The following is a 19,560-nucleotide window of genomic DNA, read 5'->3' as shown; positions in this document are numbered from 1 at the left end:
GGGTAGGAACATAATGTCAAATTACATAAGAAATATTTAAATCTATTAAAATAGTTGGTGGATCTCCAGGGGATTTAAAGATATTTTACACACTTCTTTCAAAAAAGCAATTCTGAGAGTATTTTCAGAATTTGCAGTGACGCAAGCGTTTCAACAGGTAATGGATTCTATTTTTAATTTCAAAAGCTTTTATTTTTCCCTGTGGTTTCTTTTTTAATTTGTTGGTGGATACTTTTTTTTTTTTTTTTCCTACCTAGATTTCCTCCTGGACTTTTCTGTCTTTTTGAGCTGAGTCAAATTCAAAGGTGAATGCTGTTTTCATATTCCTGGGTTGTTCTTCCTTGCCTCTTACCTGCAGTTGATCTCAATAGAGGCTTAATTAGCCATTTAGAAGTCAACATGCTAAGATTTCTAATTAATGGTAGCTTGCCTATCAAGCTAATGTCCTTGCAAATTATCTCCTTCTAGAGATTATTACAATTTGCAAATGCAAATCCATTATTTATTATATAGGGGGCTTAGCAGACACAGATTTTAAATATACTGCAGAGGTGTCTCTTACCACAAGACTGTAAGCTTCCAAAGTCAGAATGTAAGGCGAAAGATGTGTGCAGTCAAGATTCCCGTCTTGACAAGTCCTTAAATGGCACTGTATTGAAATGAACATGCTGCTGTCCATCAACCCTACAGACCCAGGAAGGGGGGGAAGGAAGAAGAAAGGGAAGGAGCATCAGGTCCTTGGCGTTTAGGGCACGTAGAGAGTCAGAAAATAATGACTTTTAAGCCCTAGAATCACATTAAGCATGGCAAGGTGCCTGCGCTGCGAGGTAAGCCTGGACACAGAAGATTCCGGTCAGATCCCAGCCTCACCCCAAGGTGGACAGTAATGGAATATGGCCTACATTTTCTGCATTATTTAAATTGTCCCTGCTCTCACTATCACCTCCCTTCTGCCCACTTCACCTCTCTCTTTCTTTGTCAAGCCTATACAAATGGATTTAAGAAAGTTCCAGGCGCAGGGTACGACGCCATGGTCATAGCCTTTCAAGCAACAATAAGTACTGACAATTTCATGGCTTCATTTTCCCCCTCAGATGTTTCTACTTTTTTTATTTGTATGGTTTCTTTCATTAACAAAACCCATACTAGAAATTCAAATTCACTGACAAGAGCCTCTGTGTCAGAGTTTCAGAGGAACACAAAGAACTTTACTTGACATCAGTTGGGATGACAGCCAGTGGATTGTCCAAGATCTGAGGTGTGGTGAGGATTCTTTCACAGGAATCCCATGGTTAGTCTAGAAAATGATTTTCAAGCCTGGTGGTAAGTCATGTCTTCTGCATCTGGAACAGTTTCCTGTATCCTTTTTTTTTTTTTTTTTTAAATACCAGACATCGACAAGACACTGACATCCTTTTGTTTTGTTTTGTTTTACCTTTTTTTTTTTTTAATTAACATATAATGTAGTATTTGCCCCAGGGGCACAGGTGTGTGAATTGCCAGGTTTACATACTTCACAGCACACACTATAGCACATACCTTCCCCAATGTCCATGACCCCACCACCCTTTCCTTACCCCCCTCCTCCAGGGAACCCTCAGTTTGTTTTGTGAGATTAAGAGTTTCTTATGGTTTGGCTCCCTCCCAATCCCATCTTGCTTCATTTATTCCTTTCCTATCCCCTAAACCTCTCACGTTGCCTCTCAACTTCCTCATATCAGGGAGATCGTATGATAATTAAGACACTGACATTCTTGTAGGTACTCAGAAGACATCTGTTGAATGGAGAAGGGGAAGGAGAAGAAAGGGAAGGATGAAGCAGGGGGAAGAGGATGGGAAGGAGTTAACAGACTGTGAGAGGGTGAGTTTGAGGCTTGGCACCTCACGTTTGGAACTCTACAACCTGGGCAAATTGCATTTCCTCTTCCATCGATTCCCAGTGTCCTCAGCTCAGTGTATAGATGGTAGTAAAATGTCTGGCACACAGAGATTCAGTAAATAGAAGTTGTACCTGCTGAGCATTTATTACTGGGCCATAGTTTTGAAACATCACATAACTGCTGTATCATGAAAATTAAATAGAAAAATGTTTTATGGAGGCTAAAGAGTTGGCCAGTAAATCGTTGCATTTTTGCAACAGATTTTGAACAGTCTTCCCACAGAGACCATCACAAAGCAGGCAGAATTCTGAAGGACCCTCCAGAGACTGCTCTCACAGGCAGAGTCTGTACTTTCCTGTAATCAGGAAAATGGTGATGCAGAGACCACTGGAGAACGCTAAGTCATTACCAGTAGAGCTGCCACTTCCGACTATGTGCCGTGCATTTAGTACAAACAGTCGTCAGCCTCACATCACTCGGTTGTGGAAGGGCTTGTCGTCTCCTTTTTCAAATAAGGAAATAGAGTTCAGAGAAGCTGAGTAACTTCCCTAAGCTCACACAGGTCCTCAAGTGCCCAGGCCCAGGTTCCATCTTACTCCTGACTGAACCACACCTAGGCTTTTTTTCTACCACCCCACATCATGCTTGTTACTGTAAGTCAGCAGATTAACTCGACAGAAAATGTCCAGAGTCATGAGAAATAAACTGTCTGTTGGACTAGGAATACTAGTAAGAAAGATTTTGTACAGATTTTGTAGATTCTGAAAGAGAAATCAATATGATACAAAGAATATTCACTAACCAGATGTCCTTCAGTGCAGAGTGGTGGCAGGGGTGGGGGCAATTTCTGTTTTAAACAGTATGAAGTCCTAACAAGTAATAGTAAAGGGTTGCGTACAAATGGGTCCTTGAATATGTGTCATGTGCCAGGCACTGTTCTAAGCACACTTAGAGACAGTAACTTCTTTCATCCTGATGTATAATAACTCTCTGGGAGCAGTTATGGAAGACCAGAGGAATTAATAAAACCTGTGAGTAAGAGATGGGGTTGGCATCAGGACAAAAGCAACCTGGCTCCAATGGTTTCATTCTAAACAGCCTTATGGGTTGGTCTGATGTTTGTTTATCTCATGCTAGTTTTGCCTTGAAGGAGTGGTAGGGAGATAGGAGAGTACATTGTGGGTAGGACAGCTCAAAACATGAACCAGGAATTACTGAGAATGCTAATGTGGGAACCAGAGTATCTGAAATCTGCCATCTTTCCTTCTCTAAGCCTTCATTACGCATTGGTAGAGTATGACTGACCATGCTCAAACACACCATTTCAGTGAGGGTGGTCATGCATATAACAATATGGTGAGAAGGGGCACCTGGGTGGCTCAGTGGGTTAAGCCTCTGCCTTCTGCCCAGGTCACGATCCCAAGGTCCTGGGATCAAGCCCCGCATCGGGCTCTCTGCTCAGCAGGGAGCCTGCTTCCTCCTCTCTCTCTGCCTACTTGTGATCTCTCTCTCTCTCTCTGTATCAAATAATAATAAATAAATAATAATAAAATAAATAAACTTGAAATTTTCTGTCAAGTTAATCTGCTGACTTAAAAAAAAATGGTAAGAACATAGGTCATCTATCAGTCAAATTTACATCCATAATGTGGGCAGTCCCTATTGTGACTTGAAGCCATGTTGCTCTTTCCAAAAGCTCTTGAGGGGCGCCTGTGTGGCTCAGTGGGTTAAAGCCCTCTGCCTTCAGCTCAGGTCATGATCCCAGGGTCCTGAGATCGAGCCCCACATTGGGCTCTCAGCTCAGTGGGGAGCCTGCTTCCCTTCCTCTCTCTCTGCCTGCCTCTCTGCCTACTTGTGATCTCTCTCTGTCAAATAAATAAATAAAATCTTTAAAAAAACAAAACAAAACAAAAACTCCTGAATTTGAGAGAACTGAGAGGAGTAGGATGAGAAGGCATGTGGTAGGTGAAAGTCTTGCAGAGGGTGGGTGTTTCATCTGCTCTGTGCCTTGTTGCCTGAAAGAAAACACTTTCAGGTATGTACTCAGCCAGTTGCTGTCTACTGATCTGAAAGCAAAGGTTACTTCTTGTCCAGCTTTTATTAACATGATTGCAGTGTTCCTTTTGGTACAGTGGAGTGATGCCAGCCTTTAGGTTCCCAAATGCACTGAGCTATTAGGAAGTCATTTGTGTAAGAGCAGTAGGATATTATGGGGAAACAGGAAGGGGAGAGTGCAGTAGAGAAGAAGACTATATAATTATTCCCTCTTTATATAGAAACAGCACCCCAAGTTTCATCAGCACATCACCCTTTCCCCACTCACAGTCAGTGTGCTTTGAGTGGAGTAACATGACTTAGCACTTCTTCCTCAGCCAAGGGGCAGGATTGACCCAGGGCTGGCTAATAAGTATATTCCATCCCCCTGGTGACAGAGATTGGTTCAGGAATAGGTACTTGAGCCAACTAAGTTAGGTCCTTGAGAATTAGCTCTGGGACATTTGTTGAGAGAATTGGCAAAGAGGGGTTCTTATTTCTGCTGGGTCACTAGCTGGATGAAATAGAAAGTTGGAGAGATTAGCAGCCATCATGCCAATCTGAATCACGGTGGAAACAAATAAGGAAATGGACAACCCCATCAAGAGTGTGGCCAAGCAAGAAGGAAGTAGACAGAGACAGAGAAAGTAAGATAGCATCATTTGAACCCCTGCATCAGACCACACCTGAACCAGACCTACCTCTAGACTTCTCAGTTACAGGATCAGTAAGTCCTTTCCTCCCCCACCTCTTGCCCTACTCTCTCTCTCTTCTCCCTCCCGTCCTGCCTCTGTTTCTCTCCTTCTCTTGGTTTGGTTGGGATGCTTGTCATAGTGATGTGTATTCTCAACTTCATATTTGGCTCCAAACTTCCCCAAATTATAGGAAGGTTGCATCTCTCTGTAGGCTCCACAGCTCTATTCACAAAATATAAGCATAGGACTTCAGAACAATTGAAAGCCTAGCAGACAACTCAAGCAGAATCTCATTCTCCTGGGGGAATCAGTTCTCCAAATTAATAAAAATATCCATGTCTACATTGTGGAACACATACTCATTTTCCCAGGTTTATAAACCTCCAGATAGATACCCGACTCTATTAAAATGCTGATGGCTTTTATGAAGCTATGCTGAAAAGGGGGAAAAACAGATGCTTCCTTATGTAATAAACTCATGTGGCCCTGGAGTCCCATTCTTCATCCTGGAGGTAACACAAGGAATATTCAGGGTGTCAGAAAAATAAGCGAAATAATTTCCAAATCAGTTCAGTGTTCAAACAGAAATAAAAAAACAATAAGCCAACTCTTCATTGTGTCCATCTCACCTTTCCGATAGAGGATACAAACCAAATTAGATTTGAAAAATGGTATAATTATCCTACCTTCATTGAGGAAAAAGGAAACTACACATAGCTTCCTAGGAGTCAGTGTCCCATTGAGTATTCCTAATGAAATAACTATAGTTGTGGGTACTGTGCCTTATTGCAACTGGACTTTGATGCAAGACCAGTATTATTACTGTATAGATTACTTTTAAAGTTCGGGGGTGATTGGCGCACAATTAAAAACTAAAAGGGGTGCCTCGGTGGCTCAGATGGTTAAGTGTCTGACACTTGATTTTGGCTCAGATCATGATGTCAGGGTCCTGGAATTGAGCAGCATCAGTCTCTGTGCTCAGCAGGGAATCTTGAGAAGTTCCCCTGACTCCTGAAGCTCTCATTCTCTCTCTCTCTCAAATAAATAAATAAATCTTTAAAAAAAAAAGGGGGGGGGAGGGGAGGAAGAACGAAAGAAACTAAAAAAGGAAAAAAGGTTTTACTTGGAAAATCATTGAATTGGGGGTTCATTCTTTGGGTTTCTATCAGACACTAATTTCGTTTGCTCATTCAATATATATTTATTGAGCATCTACTATTGGCCATTCAGTTCCAGGTGCTCGAGTACAGCAGAGCCCAGTGGAGTCAAGACCACCGTCCCATGGAATTCACTTTCCAGTTAGAGACACGTTTTATGACAGAGGTAAGCCCATAAATAGTCACAAAACAAAGTGCAGGGTGACTTGAGAGAATGTAAGCACTTTGATAAATACAGTGTAAACACAGCCTGACTGGTGGGGATGGCATCTTTAGATCAGATGATTTAGCGAGGGCTCCACAAGAAAGTAAGAGAGGTGGGGGCCAGGCCAAAGCAACAGCAAGTGTCAGTTTCCAGTTTTTGCAAATAAAAATACAGGACACCCCATTACATTTGAATTTCAGATAAACAACAAATGAGTTTTTATCCTCCCGGTAATGAAAGGGTTTTTTAAATCTAGCAGCCCTAAAAGCACAAATACTTAGAAGTAGGACCAGGCTCAATGTAATCGAGGATTAGAGTTTGGGGGTGGGAGCAACGTGAGATGATGGGAGTTTGAAAATGGAGGCCATCAAGGTAGGAGGCTGGGGTTTTGGGTCTTCATGTGCTGGAAAGCCACTGAAGGGTTGAATGAGCTGAATGGCCTAATCTGACTTGGCCGTGTTAAATGATGGCTCAGTGGGATGCAGGGGGGAAGATCATGGTGTGTGGGAACACAGAGGCAGGAGACTGTTGGCGTGGTCCAGCGGTGAGATGATGGGTTCTCACTCCAGAGGCAGAGCGGTGAGGACAACAGAAGTGAACTGCCTCAGTCAAGGGTTGTAGTTGCAAGCACTAGCTATGTTTAACACCAGAAAGAGTTGGGATGGGGTGGGGAGACATAGAAGTGAAGGCAGATGCCCAGGGAATGAGGAAACATAGTCAGCAAGACTTAGCCCAGGCCATGTAATGGCAATGGTACAGGAGCCAGCATCAAGCCTCTGGTTGTCAAAGCTGCATCCTCTCCATTGCCACCTCCCTGTGAATATATCTGCCCTGTTCCTGCATTTCTACATCATTCTCTTAAGATACTCAGGCCCTAGTAGGATCATCTGAATGACCAGCCCCTGTCATAGGCCCATTCCTCCGCTGCCAGGGACAGGGAAAGGGACTCTTTGCCTTCTTTGGGTTCTATAAGAAGAGGCTGGGGGCTCTGCTTCCCACCATGACTCAGACTAACAATTGACCCCAAGTAGGAACCATGGTCAAACTGCGTAGTTCAAAAAATGGTCAATATCCACTACACGGATGTTCAGATTCAAGGCAATCAAAACATCGTAATTCTTGGAACTGTCTATAATTTTTTAAAGAACAAGGACTGGAATAATTTAGATGGATATTCTTAACAGAGTTAAATGTCAGTACATACGTCCAAAAGTTCCTCCGTGTGTCAGTAGAGAAAACAAGACTTCTTAGTAGCATGGATTTTAAAAAAAGAGAGAGAGAGAAAAGAAAAGGACTGGGGGATTTTAATGGCTGATAGGAATAATCTGAGTCAACAGTGAGCTGTGGCTGGCAAAACAGCATAAATCCCCATGGAAACAAAACCAAAGGGGATTAGGAACCTAGGGCAGAAAGCATACTTCAGGCTTTCTGCCTGATTCACGGCAGACCCAGGTATTTTTCCAGTTTATTTTTATAACTGAAATGAATGATCTTAATGTTATGACCATTACCAGGTCCCCACTCTGTCTGGGACTGTGAGGCTACAGCATGAACTTGTAACCTTGCAAGGAAGTTCACATTTGAGAGAGAAAGATCTGGATCAGGCAAGTGGGTTAACCCAAGTGTTAAGAGTTCAAAGAAGTTGGCAGTAGACTCAAGATGATACGTTACTGCGAGACTTAAGTGAGATAATACAAGGACGCTAATGCCTAGCGCCCAGCATGTAGAGGTGTTCAATAAATGTCAGTTACTATTTTCCCAAAGAATGTTTTGTAGCTTCTCAGAGTAGCCATTGTGTCTCAGAACTGAACACACATAGGCCAATTAATAGATATTCATGAGTTGAAGTATGGCTCTGGTTTCTTCTTAGCTTATGGTTGCCAAGAAGAAAAGGAGACTTGAAAACAAACACATACGCAAGGGAAAGACCCTGAATGACCCACAGTAGTGCATTTCTCATCTCAGTAGAAGGGTCTGTTTGCACTGACTCAAAATCCCTGCTTCTGTGATTTTAACCACAAGGGGCAGAAACACCGCAGGCAATCAGCCTAGGTGTAGCCACAGTGTGGATGTTGTACAGCAGCACTGACCGTGGCTCTGGGTCACACCTCATGGATTTCCACCAAGACATTCATGCCTGACCTCTTGAGCCAGCCACCTACAAATCCAAAACCAATAATCCATAAGCAAAATTCACAATGCCCCCCTTACATGTTCTACAAACACATTTTGTGGGAGTATTAAAAGACAAGGTGGAAAAATGGTAGTTAAAATTTTAAGCAACAAGAAACATTTTATAGAGGGGAGCTGTGCCCTGTTACATCAAAACTAGAATACTGATGGCATAATTTATCATGTTCATTTACTGTCATGGGTATCATTTATGTATTCCGCTTGATACTTTATAAAAAATATTCCAAATAAATCCTTAACTTTATAAGAGTTGGACAACGCCTGTCTTATTCATCTTGCATTTCAATTTTTCATAAAAGAGAAAAATTAATCAGTAGGCCAACTTTGAGAGGAAGGCAGGAGACAAGCTTTTTGAGCTTGGGAGCAGCAGGAATTCACAGGGGATATAAAAACAATGTGCATTAAATTCTAGGCCAGAGCTCCATAAAGTACATACATCTTCCTGGGGGGAAAAAAAAAATCAGTTTTTAATAAGCCACAAGCAAGGGCATACTTGACTTGGCTATATTTTCTGTGGACTATCATGTAAACCATCTTTAATATCAAATTTCTTTTTATCTACATTCAGCCAGGGAATATACTCCTCTCCTCAGGGCACTTTGATAGAGTCAATAAATTGAATTCCCAGCATTAGGAAAAAGCAATCAGAAATCATATCCAGGAAAGACTATATTCCTATTCAGCTCTAAGTCAGAGATTCATCAGGAAGGAGCTGTTTTGTTCCATTGTGTTTGTTTTAATATTCTTTCCAATGAACAATAAGGCATTTTACTTGAGTTAATTTATCCCCCAACCACAGATTTCCTCTGTCGTTTCGGTCGTTGGCTTCTTAATGATGACCTTTTAGTCCTGATGACAATGATTTTCCTCTTACTGTATTCATTTACTCATTCATCCATTCAGAGGATTTGAGAGTAATGCCGTATGCTGCATAGGTACATAAAGCTCTGCCCTCTAGCAGGTTCCTGAACTGTGAATTTTTTCAAATTAAAAATTATCATCATGATTTCCTCCCCCCTTGACCTGATTATGCTCATCGCTTTAATCTTCGAGTGACTCCATGCGCCGGGATTCCGAAGCTCAGTTTCCAATGTCGGCTTTCACATTACTGTCCCCCAGGACCTTAGACCAATCAAGGGAACTATCTAAACTTGAATATCTTCATCTCTAAAGTAAATAACAGGGATGAAATGTTCTCTAAATTCTGTTGCCCCTACAATGTCAAGTAAGTTTCTATTTGTGATGCAAATCTGTTGTTTCTAGGACTTGCCCAAGACCTCCCAGCAAGGGAGAGAAAAGGAGAGATTAAAATCTAAACCTGCTAACATCCTGATAGGCGACTAATTAAAATCAACCTGCAGACATAAGTTTCTAGTGAGGAAGGTGTTCTGTCCACTTGTTGGTTTGTTGAGTTGAACTAAGGGACACTATGTAAATAGTGGGACATTTCATAAAACATATGGATTCGTGGCTTCTCCTGCGAAATGAGATTTAGCCGCCCTGATTTACTTTCTCCTGTGTCAGTAATTGGCTGGAGATAATTAGGAGCGATCCCCTCAAGCAACTGGTTTAATCAAGTTTGCGGCAGTCTTCACTATGGTCTTATACAGAGCCTTTTCTCCTTTATGTAACTTGCCTTGTCTTTAAGGTAATGTGTTTGCAAACTCTATACTAAACCATTAATGGGTATGTGAGTTTGTGTGTGGCACGAATGTGTGGGAGTGAAGAGGAAAGGAATATACATTCCTGTAGGATTTACGACCATATCTAAAATAAGAAAAGGGGGCGCCTGGGGTGGCTCAGTGGCTTAAAGCCTCTGCCTTCCACTCAGGTCATGATCCCAGGGTCCTGGGATGGAGCCCTGAGCCCCACATCGGGCTGTCTGCTCAGCAGGGAGCCTGCTTCCTCCTCTCTCTCTGCCTGCCTCTCTGCCTAGTTGTGATCTCTCTGTCAAATAAATAAATAACTAAATAATCTAAAAATAAATAAATAAATAAAATAAGAAAAGAACCAGGCAAAAATCACTGATAGGTTTAATCCCCAACTCAAAAGTAATTAGAGTGTTGGACTTAATATCTACTTACATCATTGAATCAGCAGAATAGAAATGGAAATGCTATTCAGAACTTAGTTATCATTTAAATTACTCACCAACATTAGCTTTGTAGATATTTTCTCCATTGTTTTGTCCAATCCAATAACCACATTATGTGTAAAGGTACTTTCAGATACTTTTTGATCATGAGAATTGATAGACTTCTCATTGTTAGAGATTGTTTTCTTTAATGCCACCTGTGTGAACGGATCACAAAACAAAGGTGGATCATTTTCAGTCTCCTTGAATACTTTGAACTCAGATTATGTTGCTACCAGGTTGGTTAATTAAAGAATGAAGTAAGGGAAATGTTCTCATCTCATTGTGGTCAATAGTCCTTCCTTTTTAAGTGCAAGGTGTTTTCTTTATAGTTTAACTTAGAATTTTACTCCTGGTTGATTTCAGGATAATTTAGTATTTATTCTTTTTCAGTCTTCCCTTTTTCTCAATGGCCAATAAAGTAGTTAATTAAATATTTATATTAAAGATAGAGAACGTGAGGGGCACCTGGGTGGCTCAGTGGGTTAAAGCCTCTGCCTTCAGCTCAGGTCATGATGATCCCAGGGTCCTGGGATCGAGCCCCGCATCAGGCTCTCTGCTTAGCGGGGAGCCTGCTTCCTCTTCTCTCTCTACCTGCCTCTCTGCCTACTTGTGATCTCTGTCAAATAAATAAAATCTTTAAAAAAACAAAAAAAAGAGAGAATGTGTATAAAAGATCGCTACTTCTCATTTGAATTTATTCCCCTCTGGACATGTTTCTTCATTGTTCAAATTAAAAAGTAATCATTAATTGTACCTTATTTTTTCTTTTCTTACATTTGTTTGGCTTCTTTCAATAAAAAGTATTTCTCACCTCATTCCCCACTACCACAATATCCCAATAATGTTTAGACTTTCCTGTCCTTGAGTTGACTAAAGGAATTAGGATAAAAACATTAAAATATTATCAGTTAACAGACTTTTTTTTTTTATCATCAGTTAACAGTCTTATAACAATCTGTTTGAAACAAGGGACCTAAGAAAGGCATAAATTGAGCAGATCTCTTTTCTATCCAAGAAAATTTTTTTCGTTGAAGGCAGAAATCCCCCTCTATCCATGTGAAAATCAGTCATCTGAATTCAGTGCAACCTTTCTCAAGATTATGATGTCTACTCTGGCTCTGAGAATTTCTACAAATGTTATGCAAGGTCTTAAAATATCTCTGGTCTTCCCTCTGACGGCTTGTTGTTCTGCATCATTTACTGCTTTCAAACAGTGTTTTTTAAAGAGATGGCAGTTTTTCTGAGGAAAAGTGACAGTACCTAGAAAACTTTTCCCCTCTTATCCCAGAGATAAGAAAGGTATCATTTTGAGATTGAGTTTCTTTCCTTTAGCATCTAAAAGACAAGTTGCTCACAATATGCAATTATGTGGCTCAAGACAAATAATTTCACAGACACAGCAGTTAAAGCTGACTGGAGAAAAGTCACTGGTGACATTTCATGAGAAGATGCATAATATAAAATGCAAGCAATATGAGGACACTGGAAAGAATTTTAGGAAGTACATCTGTTTCTTTTCAACCTTTAATGAATAATTCTTTCCTATATATAAATTTGTTCTTCCCTTCATCATCGTAAGAATTTTTTCTGGAGCTCATCAAGGTCTGCTGGCAATGGGGAAAAAAAAAAGTGTTCTCAGGCTTTTGGCTTATATAGATTCCTGTCCATTTGGTCTTTAAATTCAAGGATTACTTTTTTTTTTCCCCAAGATAAAAGTAGAAAGAAAGGGAAGTAAATGATCAAAGACAACAACAAAAACAAAGTTCATAAAAATAATCTATAGCAATACAATGCATAAAGAAAATAAACAAAATCAAGGTGATTTCCAGCATACTAAGTATCTAGAGTTTTATTCAATTCTGACTATTTCTAAAACCATCAAATATTTATCTTTCTTTCTTTCTTTTTTTTTTTTTTTAAGAAGCAATGCTGATATTTATGCCAAGGTCAGTATGACTATAAAATATATGTTCTCTAGGACGCCTGGGTGGCTCAGTTGGTTGGGCGGCTGCCTTCGGCTCAGGTCATGATCCCGGCGTCCTGGGATCGAGTCCCGCATCGGGATCCTTGCTCTGCGGGGAGCCTGCTTCTCCCTCTGACTCTGCCTGCCACTCTGTCTGCCTGTGCTTGCTGTCTCTCTCTCTGACAAATAAATAAATAAAATCTTAAAAAAAAAAAAATATATATATATATATATGTTCTCTAAACGGTTTACTTTTTCAATTCTCAAGCTAGTTTGTCTTTTTTTTCCCTCTTCATTTAGAAAAACAGCTTTATTGAGGTACAGTGGATATATAAAATTGTAAGATACTTAGCGCATATTGTGGTGACTTGATACATATTTTTTATTGCGTAAGATTACCCCATCTAGTTAATTATCATATCCATCCTCTCACATATTTATTTATTTTATTTCATGAAAACATTCAAGTTCTACTCTCATAGCTGATTCCAATTATACAGGGTTAGCAATGAGTCACCATGTTTTAGGTCCTCATATCCTCGTCATCTTAGAGTTGAAAACTTGTACCTTTGACCAACGTCTACCTATCTCCACCCCCCAGTCCCAGCTTTTCTATGCTCTGCTCCTGTAGTTTAGCCCCCTGTTTGTCTTTTCATATTCCACTTATTAGTGATAGCATGCAGTCTTTGTCTGGCTTACTTCCCTAAGCAAAATGCCCTCAAGATCCATGTGTATTGTCACAAATGGGGAAATCTTCTTTCTTATGGGTGACTAATATTTCATTTTATATATGTCACCCCTATATTTCTTATGGGTGACTAATATCTCATTATATATATATATAGTATATATTTATATATTATTTTATTTATATATTTATATATATTTATATATTATATTATTTATATATTTATATATTATTTATATATATAAATAATATATATTTATATATAAATATATATATAAGTTATTTATATATATATATATAAATTGTATATACAATTTCTTCTTTATCCATTCATCTGAAAATGTTTATGATTTTAATGGACACATTTTATTTAGTATTTTCTTTGGTCCAAAAAAGAATATTTGGAAACAGTCTATGGCATTTGATTGTCAAAAACCATCAACCCATATAGCTGAGAACAGACTCTTATGGCTGCCTGTGTGTGAAGCAGATACACTGACAGAGACAAGCTCCAGATCCTTTAGTACCAACTTTTCTGATTTCTCTGAGTTTCTCTCATCTGTCTTTCTGCCTTCTTTCCCTCCTTCCTTACTTCCTTTTAACCAATAATAATTGAGCACCTATTTGGGGCCAGGATGTGAAAAAAGAATAAAATCTTTACATCCTTGGAGCTCACAGTCCAATAGGGAGACACAAAATAAATAAGTATTTTTTTGATGATAATTTTTAAAAAGCGAATTTTTTTTTTTTTTAAAGAAGAGGAATCCAGCAATAGGAACAATAAGGGCTGCTAGTCAGATAACCTACAGAAGACTTCATCTTGTTCATGAAAACAAGCAAAAGGAAAATAGTTGATAGCAAGACGTTAAAAAATATGAAGAAAAGCCTTCATATAAAGTTATGTAAATGTATTATATAAATAATTAATTATATATTATATACAAATTTTATATTATACAAATTATATATTATATAAATTATATATAAGTATATATTATATAAAATAAAATTATATTAAATATCAAGATGAAGGAGAACATATTGTCAACAGTATAGAAAAGTACCTCAGAACATCTTTTTCATGAATATCAATCCAGGCAAAATTATAAGTGGTATATGTTCAACAATTCATCTACCAAACATAATTGAGAGCCTATTTTGCATCAGGCAGCATTTAAGGCCCTAGAAATAGAGCAGTGAACAAAACCAAGCACTTTGCTTTGAAGCAGGTTACCATGTGCAGTTACTCAGGCTGTGTACTGCACAGTTCTCAGAGACACATTCACATATACATCCCAGCAGCTGTGCTCTAATTGTAGCGTACTTTCTAGTAAGGGGAAGACAAAGCCTAAACAAACAAGTATATCACATGTAAGTGCTTTGAGGAAAAAAATAAGGGGGAAGAAAATTTTGAGGAAAGCTATTTGAGATTTTGTCATCAGAGCAACCATCCTTGATAAGGTAATATTCCAGAGGGAATGATTAGGATATCTGAGAGTAGAGGCAGACTCTCCAGGGAGAAGGTGCAAATATTCTTAGGGGAAAGGTATGTTTAAGGCATGTCCAGGAGTCTAGTGTGGCGTGACCCCAGTGAGTGAGGAGAAACAAGGTGGGAGGCAAAGGTAGAGGGAAACGCGTCAGAAACCTGGATCATCCAGGTCTTTGAGGCCAGTGTAAGAACTTCGGTTCGTATTCTGAGAAAGATGGAAAGCTATTCTTAGTCTTTGAACAGAGGAGTGGTTTGATCCAAGTCATTGTCTATCACAATCATCTTGGCTTCTATTTTAACAAAAACTGCCGAGGGGTGAAGAGAAGAAACCAGAAGACCAAAGCAGTAGGAAACCCATGACAGTTGATCACAGCTTGGGCCACGTGGCAGCAGCAGGGATGGTAAGTGGGTAGACTCATACAATTTGAAGGTAAAGTAGGATTTGCTAGTGGATTTGAGATGGAGCATTTTAAAAAGGGGGGGGAGTCAAAAATGACAGATTTTTGTCCTGAGCAACTGAAAGAATGGAATATTGTTTACTGAGAGGAGGAGAAGAGGAAATCCTGAGTTCTGATTTAAATATGTTCTGTTTGAGATACCTGTTAGAAATCCAGAAGGAGGGGCGCCTGGGTGGCTCAGTGGGTTAAACCTCTGCCTTCAGCTCAGGTCATGATCCCGGGGTCCTGGGATCGAGCCTCGCATCGGGCTCTCTGCTCAGCAGGGAGCTGCTTCCCTTCCTTTCTCTCTGCCTGCCTCTCTGCCTACTTGTGATCTCTCTCTCTCTGCCAAATAAATAAATACTACTTGTGATCTCTCTCTCTCTGCCAAATAAATAAATAAAAATATTTATTTAAAAAAAAAAAGAAATCCAGAAGGAAATGTCAAGGCAACAGTTGAACATATGAATATGGAATTCAGGGGTGATGTTGGGATTAGATATGTAAGTTGTTGATATACAGCCTTGTGGCTAGTCAAGATCACCTACAGTAGCTATTCCTACCCCCTAGCTGTATAAGCTGTGATTAGCTGGCGAGTGTTCAGAAAGAACTGAAGACTGAGCCCTAACTTAGACTAATTAAATCCAAACCCTTGGGGGAGTCATCAATATTTTTAAAAAGCTTTCCAGATGATTCTGGGGGTTGAGAACCATTGACCTAAAAAGTCAACAAAGAGATGAAGGGATGCCTAGAAACTACTCTCTAAAAGACTCTACGGCTTATACATCAGGAGGTGAGGAGGAGGCAGCTAAGGAAGCAGTGAGTGAGGTAAGTGGGATGTAGAGCAGAAAACTGTATTTGGGGTCATGCCTGGGTGGCTCAGTGGGTTAAGCCTCTGCCTTCCACTCAGGTCATGATTCCAGGGTCCTGGGATTGAGCCTGCATCGGGCTGTCTGCTCAGCAGGGAGCCTGCTTCCTCCTCTCTCTCTGCCTGCCTCTCTGCCTACTTGTGATCTCTGTCTGTCAAATAAATTTAAAAAAAAAAAAAAAAAAGCAAGCAAGCAAGAAAAGAAAACCTGTATTTGTGAAGGGGAGGGCAGACAGCAAACATTTTGGCTTTGTGGGCCATACACATTCTCTGGTGCCTCTACTGAAGTCTGCTATTGCAGCCTTAGTACATAAAAGAATGAATGTGTCTGTGTGCCAATAAAGCCTTCTCCACAGAAGCAGCTGGGGGGCCACACTTACCCCCATGGACTCGATTGCCAGCCACTGATGTACAGCATCACAGGATTAGTCTTGTTGGTTTCCTGGTCCAATCATGATGGTGGGCTGATGGGGTGGGAATCAACAGGGAGCCCGTGAGTGGTGTGGGTCCCCTCTTCAGCAACCTTTATGAGGATATCAAAGCCATTGGAGGAGCAGTCACTGGAGCATGTAGGCACTCCTTAAGTAGTTCAAGAAATTTTTTTTTGTTGGCTCTCTTGTACCTAACGAAAGCTTGTAGGTTCAGATCAATAATAGGTGTGGATTTTTATAATTTTACCACAGTCTTTTTAAAATAAAATACAACAAAATGAGAAAATACACAATCTAAAATTCATTTGATGCATTGGTTAGTATTTTCCTTCTAAGCCTGAGAGGACAACTCTTCCAATATGGGGTGAGGGCACATCATTCTCTCAAGAGCTCCTGTTTGGTGATTCCCTGGAGAAGTTTCATTGTTCTTTTCATTATACTTGTTAAAATGAGGCAGAATATACTTCCTCTTATGGGTTGCCCCAGACACAGTGGGTAAAAGAGTATTACTAATGTTGAAACTAGAAACCTCTTGGAAAATTGTGAGGAAACCATTGAAAATACAATTTCCCACGCAAGGAAAAAAAAAATCACAAAGACCGTTCTTTGGAAAACCCAGACTTGTGGTTTCCCTGGGTTAGCATCAAAACCATAATGACAATTGCAGCCATTTACAGTTTTATAGGAGCTCAAACTCAGATACCTCAAAGAGTAGCTCTGCTCCATCCAGGTCACGCCTCTTGCAAATAAAAACCCCTGGACTTAATATAATACCCCGTATAGGAAGACTCTGAAGAATAGAAAGGAGAAGGTAGACTGTCCAAGGGCCCTGGGACTTGAAGAATGACACATGATTGAGTTCCCCAGACTTCCTTATTGCCTTCCCTATATTCACACAGGATAACCCCCAGAAGCCTTCAGCTCTGAACTACCAACCAGTACAGACCAAAAACTCCAATAAAAGCCTGTTTTCCTAACCAAAGGACCAGGAGAAGAGCAGACTTTGCAGTAGAAAGCCTTTTGGTAATGACCACCTTACACTAATGAGACACTAACAGAGCCAATCACCCTCTCCAAACTCACCCTCTTTCAGGGTTTAAAGCAAAGTGAAACCAGAAGCTGATCCTCCCATCTAAGCAAGGAATCGGCACTCTGATTGACCAGGCCCAAGCGGTGTCAGTGGGGCTAAGCAGGAATCTGATTTTCTATCCCTCAACTCACTGGGTGGGAGCAGGAAGCTCTCAAATTCCCTTATCAGTGGGTAGCGTCGCTCCATGGAGGGATCTTAGTTCTCATTCCTATCACCATAGATTAATTTTGCCTGGTTTTGAGCTTCATATAAATGGAACCATACAATGAGCATTCTTTGTGTATGGCTTCTTTTATGTAACAAAACATTTTTAAGACTTCTTCAGGTAGTTGTATGTATCAGTAGTTAGCTCTCTTTGATTAATGAGTAATATTCTATTGTATGGATAGACCCAATATGCTCATTCGGTGTCGTCTGGATGGCCACCTGCATTGTTTCCAGTTTGGAGTTATTACTAAAGTTACTATGAACATTCTTATCCAGTCTTTGTATGGCCATAACTGATTTTGAATTGATCATTTGGTGACATTCCAGATAAATATCCATCTCCTGGGTGCATCCGTCTACGTAAGCCAACTCTGCTAACTAAATTAACCAGATAATTGTTAAATTTTAACTCACTTCATGCTGTTTAAAATCAACCTCAGTAGAGAAAAAAAAGAATGGAGGGATTGGGTGGTGTGAACACAGTGTTATCAGAAGACATTTCAGTTCAACTGCATAAAACAGAGATTTATATTTCATTTATTCAACCCACTTATTGAATCTAATTAAGTAGCAACACTTAAGATGCATTAAGTGCCATCCTTGCTCTCACAGCCAAGTTACTTGATAGCATAAAAGTTAAATCATTTAATTTGAAGGAGTTTGGGGATTGGGGGGACATCTTACTGAATTCTCAGGCTTCAAATATTATTTTTTATGAAACTTTTCTAAAATTGGAAGTAATGAAATTTCATACTGAGCAAGGAAATTGGTAAGCTTTTAAGATCAACAAACCTAAGGGAATGGTAAGAATTTAAGTGATCGCCATTCCTTTTTTTTTTTTTTTAAGTGGTTTCCTTTCTTGACAAAGCGCAAGACAAATGTTATGTGATGGGTAAAATGTCAAGTCATCATTTATGAGCAATTCCTAGGGTATTCTATTCTCCCCTTCGTGAAATAAAGAGAAAGAGAGTGATAGGCATGTCATTTTCAAAACAGACACAATGACATAGAGAATCCATTCTTCCTAACAATTTGGAAACCTACTGTCCCTTATCATCACTTAACCAGTGACCCCTATTGCAGTTAGATGAGAAAATGAAAAGGTTTTGAGCTGTAAATGCTAGCTAATATTTGTGAAATATATTTTGAAGTAAATATTGGAATGCCTAGAACCTGTGATCCGGGGTGGGGGCGGAGGCTCTTAAATAACATATTGAGGAAGTAAACTCATTAAGAGTATCATCCCAATCTCTGTCTTCATCCATAATTTTTCGTTTCATCCCCGCTCCCCAACCTTTCCTCAAGGACCTATTAAGCTTCAGGATGGCTAATGCACTAGATTCAGAGTTTACCTGGCATGTCCTTGAAAGGCTTGGTGAACACTTTTATCTGTAATGGTGGCGATGGTCCTGCAAAAGAGACCAAGGGCCTCCTGTTAGTGCTGCTAAGTGCTCTGCATTATTATTATTAAGAGAGTCATAGTTCAGCTGTAAGAATCCTGCAAGGAAGAAGTATAGCACAAGGGGCAGCATTTCTAAAGCCTTTATGCTGATGAGGCTGATTCTCAAGGGAACGCTAGAGGAGGAACTTGAATGATTTTGTTTCTGAGAAACTCTGTGGACTGAAGTCCTCAACTCTTTGATTCTGACCTTCACAATATGTTTTTCTGTTGATATTATGAATCTCTGTGTAGTAAGCTCACTTGAAGTACAATAAAGTCTTGATCAACTAAATTAAAAATTGGGGTTGCTTCTCTCTCCTCCATTCTGAAAATTGCCTTTTGCCCATTAGCCAAGTAATGGTTTCATTTTCAACTTGCATGCCTTTGCAGTTTTCTGGCTCTCTCTGAGCCCTTTCTGCACTCTGTTTCTGTGTTCTGTTTCCGGACTGTCCCCTTCACGTTGGCCTTCGCTCACTTGTTTGGTAGAAAGAAAATTCTCCAGTTTTCGCAGCGGAGAAGGTATCCCATATCAGACAGGTACATGGATGCCATTTCTTTGTGTGTAAAACCCTCAACCACAACTTCTTAGAACCAGGACAATCATTTGAAATCATCTAATCAATCATTTTTAATCCTCCCCTTGAA

At 39.9% G+C, this 19,560-nt stretch overlaps 1 long non-coding RNA gene across 1 annotated transcript in view; it reads left to right on the top strand.

The window, feature by feature from the left end:
* Window positions 1-1,773: 1,773 nt before the first annotated feature.
* LOC132011469 (uncharacterized) overlaps window positions 1,774-19,560 on the top strand; it is a 68,429-nt gene continuing 50,642 nt past the window's right edge. The window contains exons 1-2 of the long non-coding RNA XR_009402384.1: window positions 1,774-1,861; window positions 5,840-5,932. This is a non-coding gene — a long non-coding RNA (uncharacterized LOC132011469). The remainder of the gene's footprint in view (window positions 1,862-5,839; window positions 5,933-19,560) is intronic.

The sequence above is a fragment of the Mustela nigripes genome, chromosome 2 (genome assembly GCF_022355385.1).
Source record: "Mustela nigripes isolate SB6536 chromosome 2, MUSNIG.SB6536, whole genome shotgun sequence".
Taxonomy (NCBI): Eukaryota; Metazoa; Chordata; class Mammalia; order Carnivora; family Mustelidae; genus Mustela; species Mustela nigripes.
The sequence above is the reverse complement of the archived record's forward strand: the minus strand, read 5'-3'. Positions and strand labels throughout refer to the sequence as shown.